Here is a 13,136-nt window from a genome sequence, read left to right as displayed (position 1 = left end):
GTCTGGATGTCTGCTCTTAAGTACGCTACTGGATGGCTATATTTACTGTGTGTGTTCTGGAATCGGGGTGTGTGTGGTGTGGCCCCCCCCCCCCCCCCCCCAGAGAAACTACTCTTTCCAGTGCTGGCAGTCTTCATTGTAGATTCTGAGGATGGAGCAAAGCTGCAGTCAAAGCAATTTAGCTGCTTCCACTTCATCCCTCCAAGGTCAACCGATCGCTTGCTTGGATTGTAAAACCTGACAAATGGAAACTGCCTTCATTTTGTATAGCAGATCCTGGTATTTTTATAATACATGTAAATAAATTGAATTGGGATATAACTGGGCTATAGAACAAGAAAGATGAGCATGGGAAAAGCTGAATAATGCTATTAAAGAAAAAAAAAGTACAAAAATGCAAGTTTTTGCTGCCCATGTGAAAAAGTCTTGTTAAGCTGGGGTTAATGTTGCTCAGATACTTCACTTACCTCATTCTTTCAGTTTTGTACTGTAAATCACAAGGTGAATTGCATGCAATGGTATGGCAATCTTCCAGGATTAATCTCCAATGTTCTGCTACATTGAACCATTAATTGTCAGGATATTTTCATTGGTGTTAACTATGTTAATACAGTTATATCAGACTTACACTTAGCATCATTTTCTTCCCGGTCAATATTAATGCAGGAATATGAATTTGTCAATGGGTTGTTTGTTAATGGGTTGTTAAATTAGTGTGTTTAATGTTAGGTGCAGCTGTATTGCAGTATTCAAGATAAACTGCATGATTTTGACTTTGCTAGAGTGTGGAGAAGGAAAGAAGCTAAAACTGGACCTGTTTACCTGTGCTTTATGTATGCTAGGGTTTTACTGCATAGTAATACAGTCTCATAAAATGAGGGCTTAGTTTAACTGAATAGTTGTTACTTGCATTAAAGATTGAAAAAGGGGACTTAAAGAATGAGAAGTCCAAGTCTCTGTGACTGAGTTAAGGCAACGTGTATGTATGCCGCTGAAACTGCCAGAAACTTGTCTTTTTCTGGACAGGGCACAGAGAAACAGCAGTCATGGTAATCTGGGTTGCACAGCAGAATGGAGCTCCTTGATAATACAGGCTCCAGCCCAACCTATTTGTAAGCCTGCTTGTATTTGGTTAATAGTTTGTATTTGTCTTTCAAAGTCTTAATGCAAACATTTACGTATAGCAGGCAGTTTGAGGGGCAAAGAAAGAATGTTGCTTGTGTAAAGCTTTTTGCATTGCTTTAATTTGTATGGTAGGACTGATATTTTAGTATGTGCAGTTGGGTCTTGGAAGGCAAATGCAAAACTAAGCTGTGCAGTGTGATTTTTGACACAAATATCTATTAATCTGAATTAGCATTAGACTTTGTAGCTTTGCTTTATCTTGCTAGAAACATGGGCATTCAACAGATAATGTTTCTTGTCTTTCCCAGTTCCATGACAAAATAGAAATAGCAGACTCTACAAATAAGATGATGTGTTAGCAAGGAAAAGACCAAGAGGGACTAACACAAGCCAGTTTCTCTGCAATATATATCCTGGTAATTTGTATAATCTAGCTTTAAGTTGTATAAGTGAAGTATGGCTTTTGTTGGGACTTTGTTGGAGTTGTGTGTTGTAGCCAGGCCACTGTGTGACTGTCCTGCTGCAGCCCTGCTTGCGTTGGCTTCCATGGAGGTTTCTGTTGCCTGGCACAAGCCAGGTGGGCTGCCTGCAGAGTGTTTGCTCTTGTTAGTGGCTGGCTGCTGATGTCTGAAATCAGGGCAAAGCGTAGGTAGATGAAGTGAGCAGGTTAAGTCTCTAATGATGCGGTTGATTAATTTTTCCACACCAGCTTTGTTCACCTAAAGAAAGTAGAGCAGATGGACAGCCAATAAGCCAAACATAAAAGAAACTAAAACCCTAAGTTTGATCATACAAGGTTCTCTGGAGGCTTTACTAATGGGCTTCACCTTTATCTGGAAGAAACAGTCTTTAAGAAGTTGACGGGTGAGAATGAGTCCAATTCCTGTTGCCATTATTCTGGTTTAACAGTGGAATAACTCTGCTAGAGTTGCAACAAATTAAAACTGATACTATACTGTGAGTGAGTCAAGCTTCATAGAATAGGAATTTTAACACTGGATTTTGACTGAACATGGTTGCACCATGCCTGTGACACATGCAAACAAAAAGAAATGTTGAAGCTGGGATTGATTCTTGCATTTAGTTTTGTGACAAAGGCTCAGATAAAGGTTCAGTGCAAAGGTAGTAAATATACCAACGTTTTCTAATGCAAGACCTTTTTTTTTTTTTTTTTCCTTTCATAAGTTTCCTTGTTTTTGGATAAGCAACTGTTACAGGCTTAAATGCTTACTTTCATTAGGAAGCTGTGGATTACTGTTTCTGTGCCAGTAGAGCCAAAAGATTGCTCTCTCTTGAAGTTGCAGCACACTGGTCTATGTGGCTTCCCCTTGAGAAAGCCAGTTTATGCCTTTATGGGTTGGATCCTTGCCCTGCAGCTGAAGGGAAAAAATAGGATCCTTGTAGTTCTGCTAGGAAGATGTGTTAGAAGAACAGGTAAGCTTTGGGTATTTGTACGTACTCTATACAAAACTGTAAGATTAAAAATCTGAATGCTCATACCCATTGTATTCCACTTTAATACTCCAAATTTAACTTTAAGATACTTTAAGTGTGGCGTACCAAACCAAAAGGACTCCTCTAACACGTTGCCTGCTGCTTGACTGCATGATGCCAGTGGCACAACTGCTATTTCAAAGAGAATTTGGTCTGCCTGCTTTTACAGAAGTTCATTTCTTCTATTCAGGTTTACTTTCAGAGAGTCCTCAAGATTGTTTACCTGATTTCTGGTTTCCTGGTCTCCATCCCTTCCAACTGTGGAGAAGACAGATGTTAAGGGCTTTAGCACAAGCAAGATGGAAAGGGGCTGTGTATGGACTGGCAGCGGTGTACGTCCTCTGACTGTCCTGTGCTATGATCCGAGGGGAAGGGCGCTTTTGTCTTTAGCGGGGGGATTAGGGTTAGATCAAAATGTTGTTATTTACTCAGCATTTTACTTAGGCAGCCGTTGGCCAGTTGCTTGATTTCTTAGTTACTCTCCTTGTAAAGGTGAGGTTTGGTTGTTGCACAACCATCGCTGCTTTAGATCAGCATTACGTGCTGAATGCCTGGCTTTACGTGGCCTGTCTGATAGGTAAGAGCTGTTTGCTTGGATAGTCTGAGGGCATTGAGTGCTACAGCAGTAGGCATTAAATAAAAAACAAAATGAAAATGGGGGTCGGGAAAGGAAAAAATCCAACCAACTAACCAAAACAAAAAAACCCCTAGAGAGTATTGGGCATTGGAAGACCATACTCAGAAGCAATGATATAAAGTGCCTAGAAAGCTTTTGTAGGAACTATATGAACAAAATGAGCTACGCCTATTCATTAAAGGAAAACCCAGATGAAGTTTGAAAAAGCAATTGGTTTTGTAAATCAGAGTAGCTGAGAATGTGTTTGCATGTGCACGCACGCACGAGTCGGCTGGCCATGCTCGTGTGAGCTGCGTGGTCAATGAGAGGGCAGGATCCTTCTTTGCCCCCTCCTCGTGCCTGCAAGTGTGCGTTTGCAGCAGCCTGGTGCTTGGGACGCGACTGCGCGCCGGCCGGCCGTGCGTGCTGTGGCGCGGGAGGGGACTGCTGCAGCGGCGTGGTTCGGTCTCTGCGGCAGGTTAGTCGTGCTGAGCAAGGCCAGACTCGCCGGGTAGATCAGCTGGCTCCAATTTACAAGTGAATGAAACGCTCCCCTCGGCCATACGGGAAGGAGCAGATCCGCTGTGTCTGGAGCATCAGCAGAAGCAGGCCAGGCTGCGCGTCGTCCTGCGCTGGCAAGCAGCCAGGCTTTGTGTGTGCTCCAGACACCAGATGGGAAGCAATTACGAGTGTGACAAGCAGGTCATCTGGCAGGCACTCTGTGGACCTGCTGCCGCATAATTTTTGGCGGGAAGAGGAGAGCTTTTTCTTTTCTTTCCTTTTTTTGTTTTTTTTTTAACACAACCTCTCTTTTTTTCTGAACAGATTCTTCGGAGAGTGACTGGGCACGGAGGGGCCTGTGTTTGCTGCGTTTACCCTCCTTTGTGCCCTTTCTGGTGCTTACAAGAGTGCAAGCGTTTCTGCTTGGCCAGCAGTAAGCAATAGTTACATTTGTGTTTGCATGTTGTGCAGTTTGCAAATACTGGCTTGCAGCGCTGGCACGGCTGTTTTATTGAGTTGGCAAGCCGGGCTGGGGCTCTCCTTCCAGCACCAGACCGCAGAACAAGAGAAGCTCACTTTCCGACAGGGACTCCCAGCAAGAAAGCAACCCGGCACTTCTCAAAACTTTCACAGCCTGCTGTAGGGCCGAGCGGAGGAAGCAGCGTGTGAGTCTAGATCACCTTTTTGGCTGCTGGGCCGGCTGCAGTTTGCTCTTTGACCGCAGTCGCTGGCCTGTAAAAGAGGAGTTTAGGGAGCCCGGGCAAATCAGCTTAGCTGCCTCCAGCTGAGCGTGACAATAGAGCCCCTCAACCAAGTAGGTGTTGCTAACTGCGTTGGACAAATGTGTAAAATGTGTTACATGTCCCATGGCTTTTGGCTGGCCAGCTGGGGAAAAAATGGCCAATGTAGGCTGGGTTGCTTGAGGTCGGGTTGTTCGGGCATGGGTCCCCCCAGTTTCTGGTTTTAAATGAGCAGATGATAGCAAAGACAGAAGAAGAACCTTGCCTTGAAGGGGGTTAGTGGTCTGAAGGGCATTTTCATGGGAGCAGCACCTGTGGCCTCACCACCTGCAGTCCTCTGCAGCCTCCTGGCACCTGGCTCTGCTGCAGGTGCAGCGTGGTGCCCCTTCCCAGCGCGCCGCCTGCCCTCGAATGCCGTTGCAGCCCAGCTTTGGCCACAGAAAAGCCGACAGCAGCTCTGGCTGTGGGCGGCAGTCCTGGCCCACCCCGTCCTGCCTGTCTTGTGCAAACTCCATCGCTAGAGACTGCTGGCATTCGTAGCAAAGGTGCTTTCCAAAGGTGCATGGAGCCAGCCCCGATTAAACAGCCAAAAATGTTTTAAAAAATAAATAAATAAATAAAATTTTTTAAAATCCACCGTGAACATGCAAGGTCTGGTTATGGGAGAAAAGGACGACATTCAATTATTTAAAATCTCCGGTGCCGAGTGGGTGAGATCACGCTAAAGGGCCAGCATCTCTGTGTGGCTCCAGAGTGCTGACAGCAACAAGATTTTGGATCAGCCTCTTCAACAGAGATGTCATGAGGCTTGAAGCTGAGCCTGCATGCCCAGACCCCTAAAGCGGGGTCAGATCTGAGTACCTGCCGTTGTCCCTGGTCTCTTTCTTTCCTTTGTCTCATTCTTTATTTTGGGAGCTCTGAGAGGTGTTTGGACGTGTTGTGCAATTTTGGCTCAATGGCTGAGGACAGAATATTTTGCAGGGATTGCTTGTTGCAATTTTTTTGGTTTGATTGTGTGTGATAGATGGGATAGAAGTGATCGTATTGCAGTAGGATTGCAGTAAGGATTCTAGACCTTGGCTGATTTCTGCTGTGAATAGCCCCAGAACAAAAGATCTTTCTCTGACTCTTTGCTGAACATGAATAAAGCTATCGGCTATTGATTTACTGAAGCAATATGACAGCTGCAAAGCAGGTGAAATGTAGGTCTCAGTGTGATGACCTTCAGCTGCCTCCAAAGCTTTATTCCATAGCCTCACCTTCAACTCAGCAGGTTACTTGCCGGGCTTGTTCCCAGCTCAGGACTGCGAAAACGGCCCACCTTCATTTCCTCTTCACCCACTAACCCTGGGCTGGTGATGTTAAAAACTCTGGGTAGGCTTGATGCAAGTGAAAACCAGCGCTTTAATCCTGGGAGGTTAGTGAGCGGCTGTGCAGAGTGGGGAGCCCCAGAGGTTAACGTGCCATTTGAATGTTGCCATCAATTAGCTCCAGAAATGATGCTGCTTTTCCCCCGGCTGCGGGGGGGGGGATGTGATGGGGTGTCTCCGAATGACTCGGCCCCAGGCACCCGCTCCCAGGCTTGCGCGAGGCGCTCGCCTCCCTTCGGCTTCAGCCCCGGCCCGGGAGCAGCCGCTGCTTTCTGACCCTTTTTGCGCAGGTTGATTGTGTTTGTATCTGTCTGCTAATCTTGAAGCGGTAGTTCAGATTTTTTTTTTTTTTTTTAACAGAAATTTAAAGCTTTTTTTCAGGAGCTGTCTTTTTGCTTTTTCATGGTTTGGTATTTCTTCCCTGTTACAACTTCTTTCTGTCTCCAGGTTTTTTTCTTTTTTCTTTTCCCCCCTGCTCCCCTTCTAGATTACCCCACTTACATTTGCTGTGTTTCTTGTGTTTGGGTTTTAGCACCTTCTCTTGATCTTTAAATACTTTTTTTTTTTTCTTGAGCATTCCCTCCAACAGACGCAAGTGAGGGACTGATACGTTGCCAGTGAGGCCAAAGAAAAGCCCAAAGCCTTCATCCCGGCTGGGCGTAAGGGGCACGTGGCGGACAGGGGCCGTGGTGCCATCGCAGGCCGTCCGAGCGGCTCTTTGCCCCACGGGTGCCCGGGGAGCAGCAGTGTTGGTGGATATTTCATACTGCTGGATATTTCGATGGTAAGCGCCCAGGCTGCCCTGGTCCTGCTGCTGGGATGTGGATGCCTGTGCATGCCCTGGAGCGATGAAGAAACTCAAAAAAAAAAAAAAAAAAAAAAATCACATTAAGTGATGTGAATCTGTAATTGCATGCTGTATGGCACTGGAAAATGTTGAGGCATTTAAACTGAAGGGGGATGCGCTCTTTTTTTTCCACAGCCTGCTGTGTGAAACCTTGCTTGCTATGGGTAGTTTGCATATCTAGAGCAAGTGTCAAGAGCCAAACAAGGTTTGGGTTACCTAAACATATAGCAGGCCCCAGACCCGGCTATTCGCATAGGCACAAGTGCTGGGGCTTGCTTTGGTTGGTTGGTTGGTTGGTTGGTGTCCACCCCCCCCCCCCCCCCCCAGCATCGGTCCCAGTGCTCCCCCTGACGCCTTGGGGCGGGTAGCTGGAGGGTAAAGCCGCCACTGTGGATGCCAGCGATGGCAAAAAGTACATTATTGCTCAGCTTTGTACAGCACAGCTCTCCTATAAGGGTATTTATGAACAACAGTCGTATAATGCCCTTCTGACACGTCACGTTCTCGTGTCGTTTCCAATATAGGAGGGATCATTGCATCTCCTGGCGTGCAGCAGCTGCCTTGAAACCCCCGTCTGCGCTGGCTATCAAGGCGCAGCAAAACTTCTAGGCTCTTTCCTCATGGTAAATAAAAGGAAATATAACATGGTAATTTCTCTTGTAGCCGCCCTGGCAGGCGAGGGTGGTTCGGTCACGGGATCACCCCAGGCGCTGCCCGGGAAATCCCACAGCCAGAGGTGCCGGGGAAAGCCCGGCTGCAGGGCCACAGCAGGAAACCTGCAGCTCGGCACCTGGTTTTGCACCGCCTGCGCTGGGTGCGTGAAGGGGGAAGGCGTCTTTGGCCTGGCGAGGTGCATCCCTCGCGCGTGAACCGGTACGTCGGAGCTACTCCGGAGGTTTTGCTGTTGACCTGATTTTTCAGATTTCTGGGGAGGCACGAGTGGCTGCTGCGGTTTCTGCGCTGGCTCCCGCGTGCAGCTGGCACCGGCTTTCGCTCAAATGCCTGCAGCCTCAGCCCGAGCCTCTGCTGGGGAGCTCGCTGCGAAGGGCAGCAGCGGGCAGGGGGCGGCTCTTTTGCGTGCATACGTGCTAGAGGAAGGAAGTGCTCAAATTATCTTGAGGTTTTTCCAAAAATATCCGACTTCATGGAAAGTACCCGAAGTACCAGTTCCCAAACTGTCGGTGCCCAGCGATGGGCTGAGGCCTGCAGCGCCGGACCCTGCTCGCGGAGGCGGTGGTGGCCCTCCGAGGAGCTCGGCCGCCCTCCGAGGAGCTCGGCCGCCCCCCGGGCGCTCGCGGGCCGTGTTTCCCTCTGCATGCGCCAGAGGCCTCGCAGCTTTGCCGGGAGCCGCCCGGGCTGTCCGAGGGCCCCGGAGCGGGGACGCGTGAGCAGGCGCCTCCGCCACCCGCTGCCTTGAAGCAGGGAGGTCTGGCACCTGCTTCACGTTTCAGGTTAACTACTGAAAATGGAGCGGATGGGGCCGTCAGGAGCAGTGTGGAAATCCTTACAGCACTTCAGTCAGAATTATTAAATTTTAATTTTTCTTTGCATTGCCCTTATGGGAGCTTTAGCTGGGTGGTTGTGGTGTAATTCACACTTGTGACTTTAAAGGAAGGAGGTTTATTGCAGCAGAGCACTCTTCTTCCATCCTATTTTTAGGCGTTTAAGGTAGCTAGAGTATATTTTTATTCTCTAAATGTTTTGCGAAGCAGCCGTTTGCGAGCTGGCTAATGGCAGTGTCTCCGCTGAGGAGAGCGCGGCCGCCTGCGAGGCAGCAGGCAGCAGCGCCGGCAAGGCTGGCGGGCGGCTCGGGCAGAGGCGTGAACGCGGAGCTGCGCGTGGGTAACGGGGCGAGAGGGGCGCCGGCCCCCGCGCCTCGCGGCCTGGGAGCCCTCTGGTTTCCCCGCTGCTGAGCCCCTGCGAGGAGCTTTCGTCATACTTGTGCCCCCAGTTTTACCACTGGGGGTGAAGTTTACCACTGTTCGCACCCCTCTGCTGGGCTCCACCACGCACCGGCCGGGGCACTGCGGCCTCCTCAGCACCGTGATGAGCGTGAGGGTCCTCAGAGCCCCTGAGAACGTTAAAAAGGGGGTGCAACTTCATGAATTCACCCAACTACGTCAGCTTTTTTTCCTTCCCCTCAAAGTGCTAAGGGAGAGAAACCTGGGCCTGTGAACCACAGCTCTGCTAACTAACTTTATTTTTACTTTATTTCTCTACAGCTTTTCTTCAAGGGACGAATTAAGACACCGTTCACTGAAACTCTTTTAACGATGAAGGACATCTCTCCTATTGATAGGAATCTGAACCTTTTCCAATTAACTTGTCTGTCTTATACCATTCTGGGGACCGATTTGGTTTCCAGGTCCATGGAGGAAAATGCCAATAAGGTTGGTTGGTTGGCTGGTTATTTATTTATTTAAAGCCACTAGTGGGATAGCCCACCTGAAGCACGTTTGATTATTTCTATTATATAAGCAATTTAAAAACTGATTAGCCAGGCTTTGGGTTTAGGCACTATCTTGATTAAAAGAATAGACATTGAAAGAGTCTCCAGGTGCTGATGAACCCTCTTTTTAAGGGTTCGTTGCAGACAAGTCTTTATCCAGCTTGCTTCAAATCTAGCTGAAAAATCTGCTTGCGCCATATCCTACAAGGAGAAAAGTCAGATATCCAGTTTTATGAAGATGTTGGGATGCAGTTATAGAGGAGTAGGGTTGTGTTTTTTATGGGAAAAGTTACTGTCCTTCTCTGTTGTTTAAAAAAGAGAGAGAGAGAACCCACTTGCAGGACTTTCTGTGCAGTCTAACAATAAAATACAGCCTCACTCGTAGAACTACTGAATTTCCAGGCTAAAGCGGACTGTAACCTATGAAGCTTTTGCTGTGTGTTTAGTGTCCTTGTTACTAGGACAACTGGTTTACAGGGATGATGTTGCTTCCTGAGCTCCACCTCGTTTCGCTAGCACAAGGCAACGGCCAAAACTGCCCCGGGCGAAGGGCTGGCGTTGCGGTGGCGGCTCTTGGCGAGGCTGCTCCCGAATAACTGTGCCCCTGCGAGGGCTGGTGTCCCCGCCAGGCGCCCCAGCGGCCGGCCGGAGGGAGCCGCACGCCCTCCAGGCCTTTTGCATGTCTCTTCTGCTTTATGGTCCAGCGCACCCCCTCGTCCCGAAAAAGGGAGCGTGGGGCCAACGCTGTGCGTCACCCCATACTGTTTTGCTGCTATGCAAAATATGACTGCACAGTAGGAAAATATGAGTCTAAAATAAAGAGGCGCCTGAACTGTCGGGGAGGATCGGCCCTGGGCACCCTGGCAGCTCTGTGGCGCTTGTAATAAGGCTCTTAAAAATGGTCCCTTTCTTGATAGTGAGTCTAGCCCGACCGCTGAGGGCGGCCCGGGGGCATCCTTCACACGGGCCTCCCCTTCAGGCTGGATTGCTCTCTGTCCAGCTCAGCTGCCAGCATTTTCTGCCCTTCAGCTAACTTTATGAAACTCCTTTTTTTCCCTTCTAAACATTAGTTTACTGTTTTAACGATCTGTTTGCCCATTCATTTAAATAGTAGTTTTGTGACTTAAGAAAAAGCTTTAATGCCATGTAGAACTGAACTGGTCATTTGTGAATTATTTATGGAGTTAACATTGGGGTTTTAAAAATCTCTAATAAAATGTTTATGGCTATTTGGCATCTGTATTGTTTACCTGTAGAGTTCATGCACAATTTGATGAGCAGGGATTTCATTTGAGAAACTGAGTCGTTTCATTTGTTTGTATACACCAGCCATGTGACAGGATGACTTTTCTGGGTGGGTAAGTCTGAGATGTGAAATCAGTCATGGAAACTCTGATGTTTAAGTAAAAAATGTGTTTTCTGCAGAAGTGTACACTATTGCCCAAAACAGATGTGTCTGTGAACAGCTCTTCTGGCAAACTCTCTGCTACAGGATCTGTAAAGTGAATGCAAAAGGGGAAGGAAAGCAGGAAAGCATTATTTGAGATTTTTTTCATGCATCAGTAAGAATTATTTTATAGAGTAGCCTAGCTTTAAATAAGCTACAGTTTATTTAAATAAAGTGGTATGCAAATAAATAATGGATATTTTAATGAGCAGCTCTATCACAAAGTTTTTTTTTTTTTTTTTGAACTGGTGACAAATCAGGAACAAAATTTTTGGAAATGAAATGTAGATTACTGTAATTTGATTGTTGCTAGACTCGGGGGACTATCATCATGTGGTCTATTTCAGTCTTGTCTGTGCCACAGTTAGTCTCTCTCTGTAGTTCTGGAGAATCAAAAACTGTAAAGAAACAAGAAATGTGTCTGAAAAAATGCATTTTCTTACATATGTCATAAAGTATGACGATAAGCCTGTGTGGGGGCAGTGACAGAGGGAACGCTCTGAGCAGCACAATTAACTCCTTTTCTGTCTTTGATGGACAAAATGGTACAATTCATTTATTTTCTGATCATTATTCCACATTTTTCTGACAGTGTGCTTAAGCTGAGCTAACATTGTTCTCTGTACAGGTTCATCTGGAAAGTATATTGCATGTCCACATCCTGTTCCAGGCTCATGCTGATATTTTTAATGAATGATTAAAGATTATGTACTTGCAGTGGAATTCCTAGCTGAGGCCAGGTGGTTACCCCATGTCCTGAAAAAAAGTCATGCCACGTCCTGCGGGATGCACACTCATCAGGAGAACGCTCCCAAGTTGGTCATGGTAAATGTAGGCACTACCCATAATTGAAGCACCAGAAATGTGACACCATTTCATTTGGGTGTGCGGGATGGAGGGCTGAGGCAGGTGGAGGAGGCGGGTCAGTCCCTAACCAATTCCTGACCCCAGGCTGGTGAAGGAGGCCACTGCTGTCTCCCTGCATGACCCACCTTGTGGTGGGTCTGCGCTCTTTCCGTGGTTCAGCATATGGTTCCCAAGGGCTGTGCTCTGTTTGAGGTAAGTTAAGTGACATTGAGGTCTGCTGGTAGGACTGAAGCTAGAAGAGCTCGGTTCTGTTCTCTGCCAAGCTTTAACTACCCTGAAGGCATCTCTGTCTTGGTGTTCGTAACTGATGGGAGAGAGGTGCCGCTGCTCACCTCCCAGGGCCCTACGGAGATTAAATACCATGTCTGTACTGCCCTGGAGCCCAGATGTGTCAGTATATATCTAGATGTCTAACTCCTAGGGTTTTGTCTCTGAGTGTCAAATAACAAACAATGATTCTTCCAGTAGTAAAATATTGGCACCATTCACAAACATACCCTTCCAGACCTTCCTGGGGGGGGGGGGGGGGAATTGGATTCTCTATTATTAGACGCACATGTTTTTGAAGCATCACAAGACCTGCCTTTATTTTCCATTAAATGCTTCCAAAAACCTTTTAAGTCACCAAGACCCATATATTGCCACATGCTACACATTTCTTTTATTATTTTTTTATGAATAGGATATATTTTATTTGAATCAATAACATAGCTATCTACTACAATACAAGTAATCTCCACAGCAGTTCCCAGAATACAGAGTAATTATGTTTCTTGAACTTCTGCTTTTCTTGCAGGTCCAAGTTATAAATTAAATAAGTTATAAGAAAAACATAAATACACATTTCAAGATACAGCAATTATTATGTAGAAGCATTTATCATCTCTTCTTCTCCTCTCCTCCATCCTCACGCTGCTTAAAGCTATTAGTTAACAGAATCAAATACTAAGATACAGCTCTCAACAGACAAAACTCTTGCTGCCTTGTGTTGTGTGCTGGGTGGTCTATGGGTCAGGTTAACTAAAAGTTCAGGTATCAAAAATGTTCACCTTAATTTCCTGAAATTCAGCAAATGGACTTCCACCAGTGTCTGTTTTCTCCTTTTTTACTTTTGGTTTGCTTAGGGAATGAGACCAAAAAAAGGGAACTAGTGATAACTCCTTATTCTCCGTACTACTTGAGCATATCTGTTGCTACACAAGAGAGGAGTCCTAACGAATTTAATGGGATTACCTATATGCATAAAAATAGTGTGTGTCTACTGGGCCAAGGTTTCTGGCAGGATTTCTATGTGCTGGGAGGGACAGTGCGGCTAGTGATACTTGTAAAACACATTTCAGGAAAAACTTGGGAATTGCTCCAATTTAGTTCCGTCACTGCAGAGGACCTGACGTTGGCAGGGTTACGTCACCCGGGCGATTACATTGTGTTTGGGCACCAGAGGCAGTGTGTCGGGCTCTTATTTAAAGGCGGGGTGAACCTCTGTGGAAAACCTGTTTGGGTGCTGTTCAGGCAGGCTGCCTTCAGCAGGCAGCCGAATTGTGCTCTTGTGCTGCGGCTGGAGATGCAGCATTAGGGCAGGGCTGCTGCTGCCTTTTCTCCCCGCTGTGTCAGCAGCTGGGGCCTTTCAGCACCAGGCTGTGGGCTGCTGCATGTGGCGCACGAGGAGATGCACGTGTC

This window comes from Apteryx mantelli, chromosome 2 (assembly GCF_036417845.1).
Source record: "Apteryx mantelli isolate bAptMan1 chromosome 2, bAptMan1.hap1, whole genome shotgun sequence".
Classification (NCBI taxonomy): domain Eukaryota; kingdom Metazoa; phylum Chordata; class Aves; order Apterygiformes; family Apterygidae; genus Apteryx; species Apteryx mantelli.
This window is presented reverse-complemented; position numbering follows the sequence as displayed.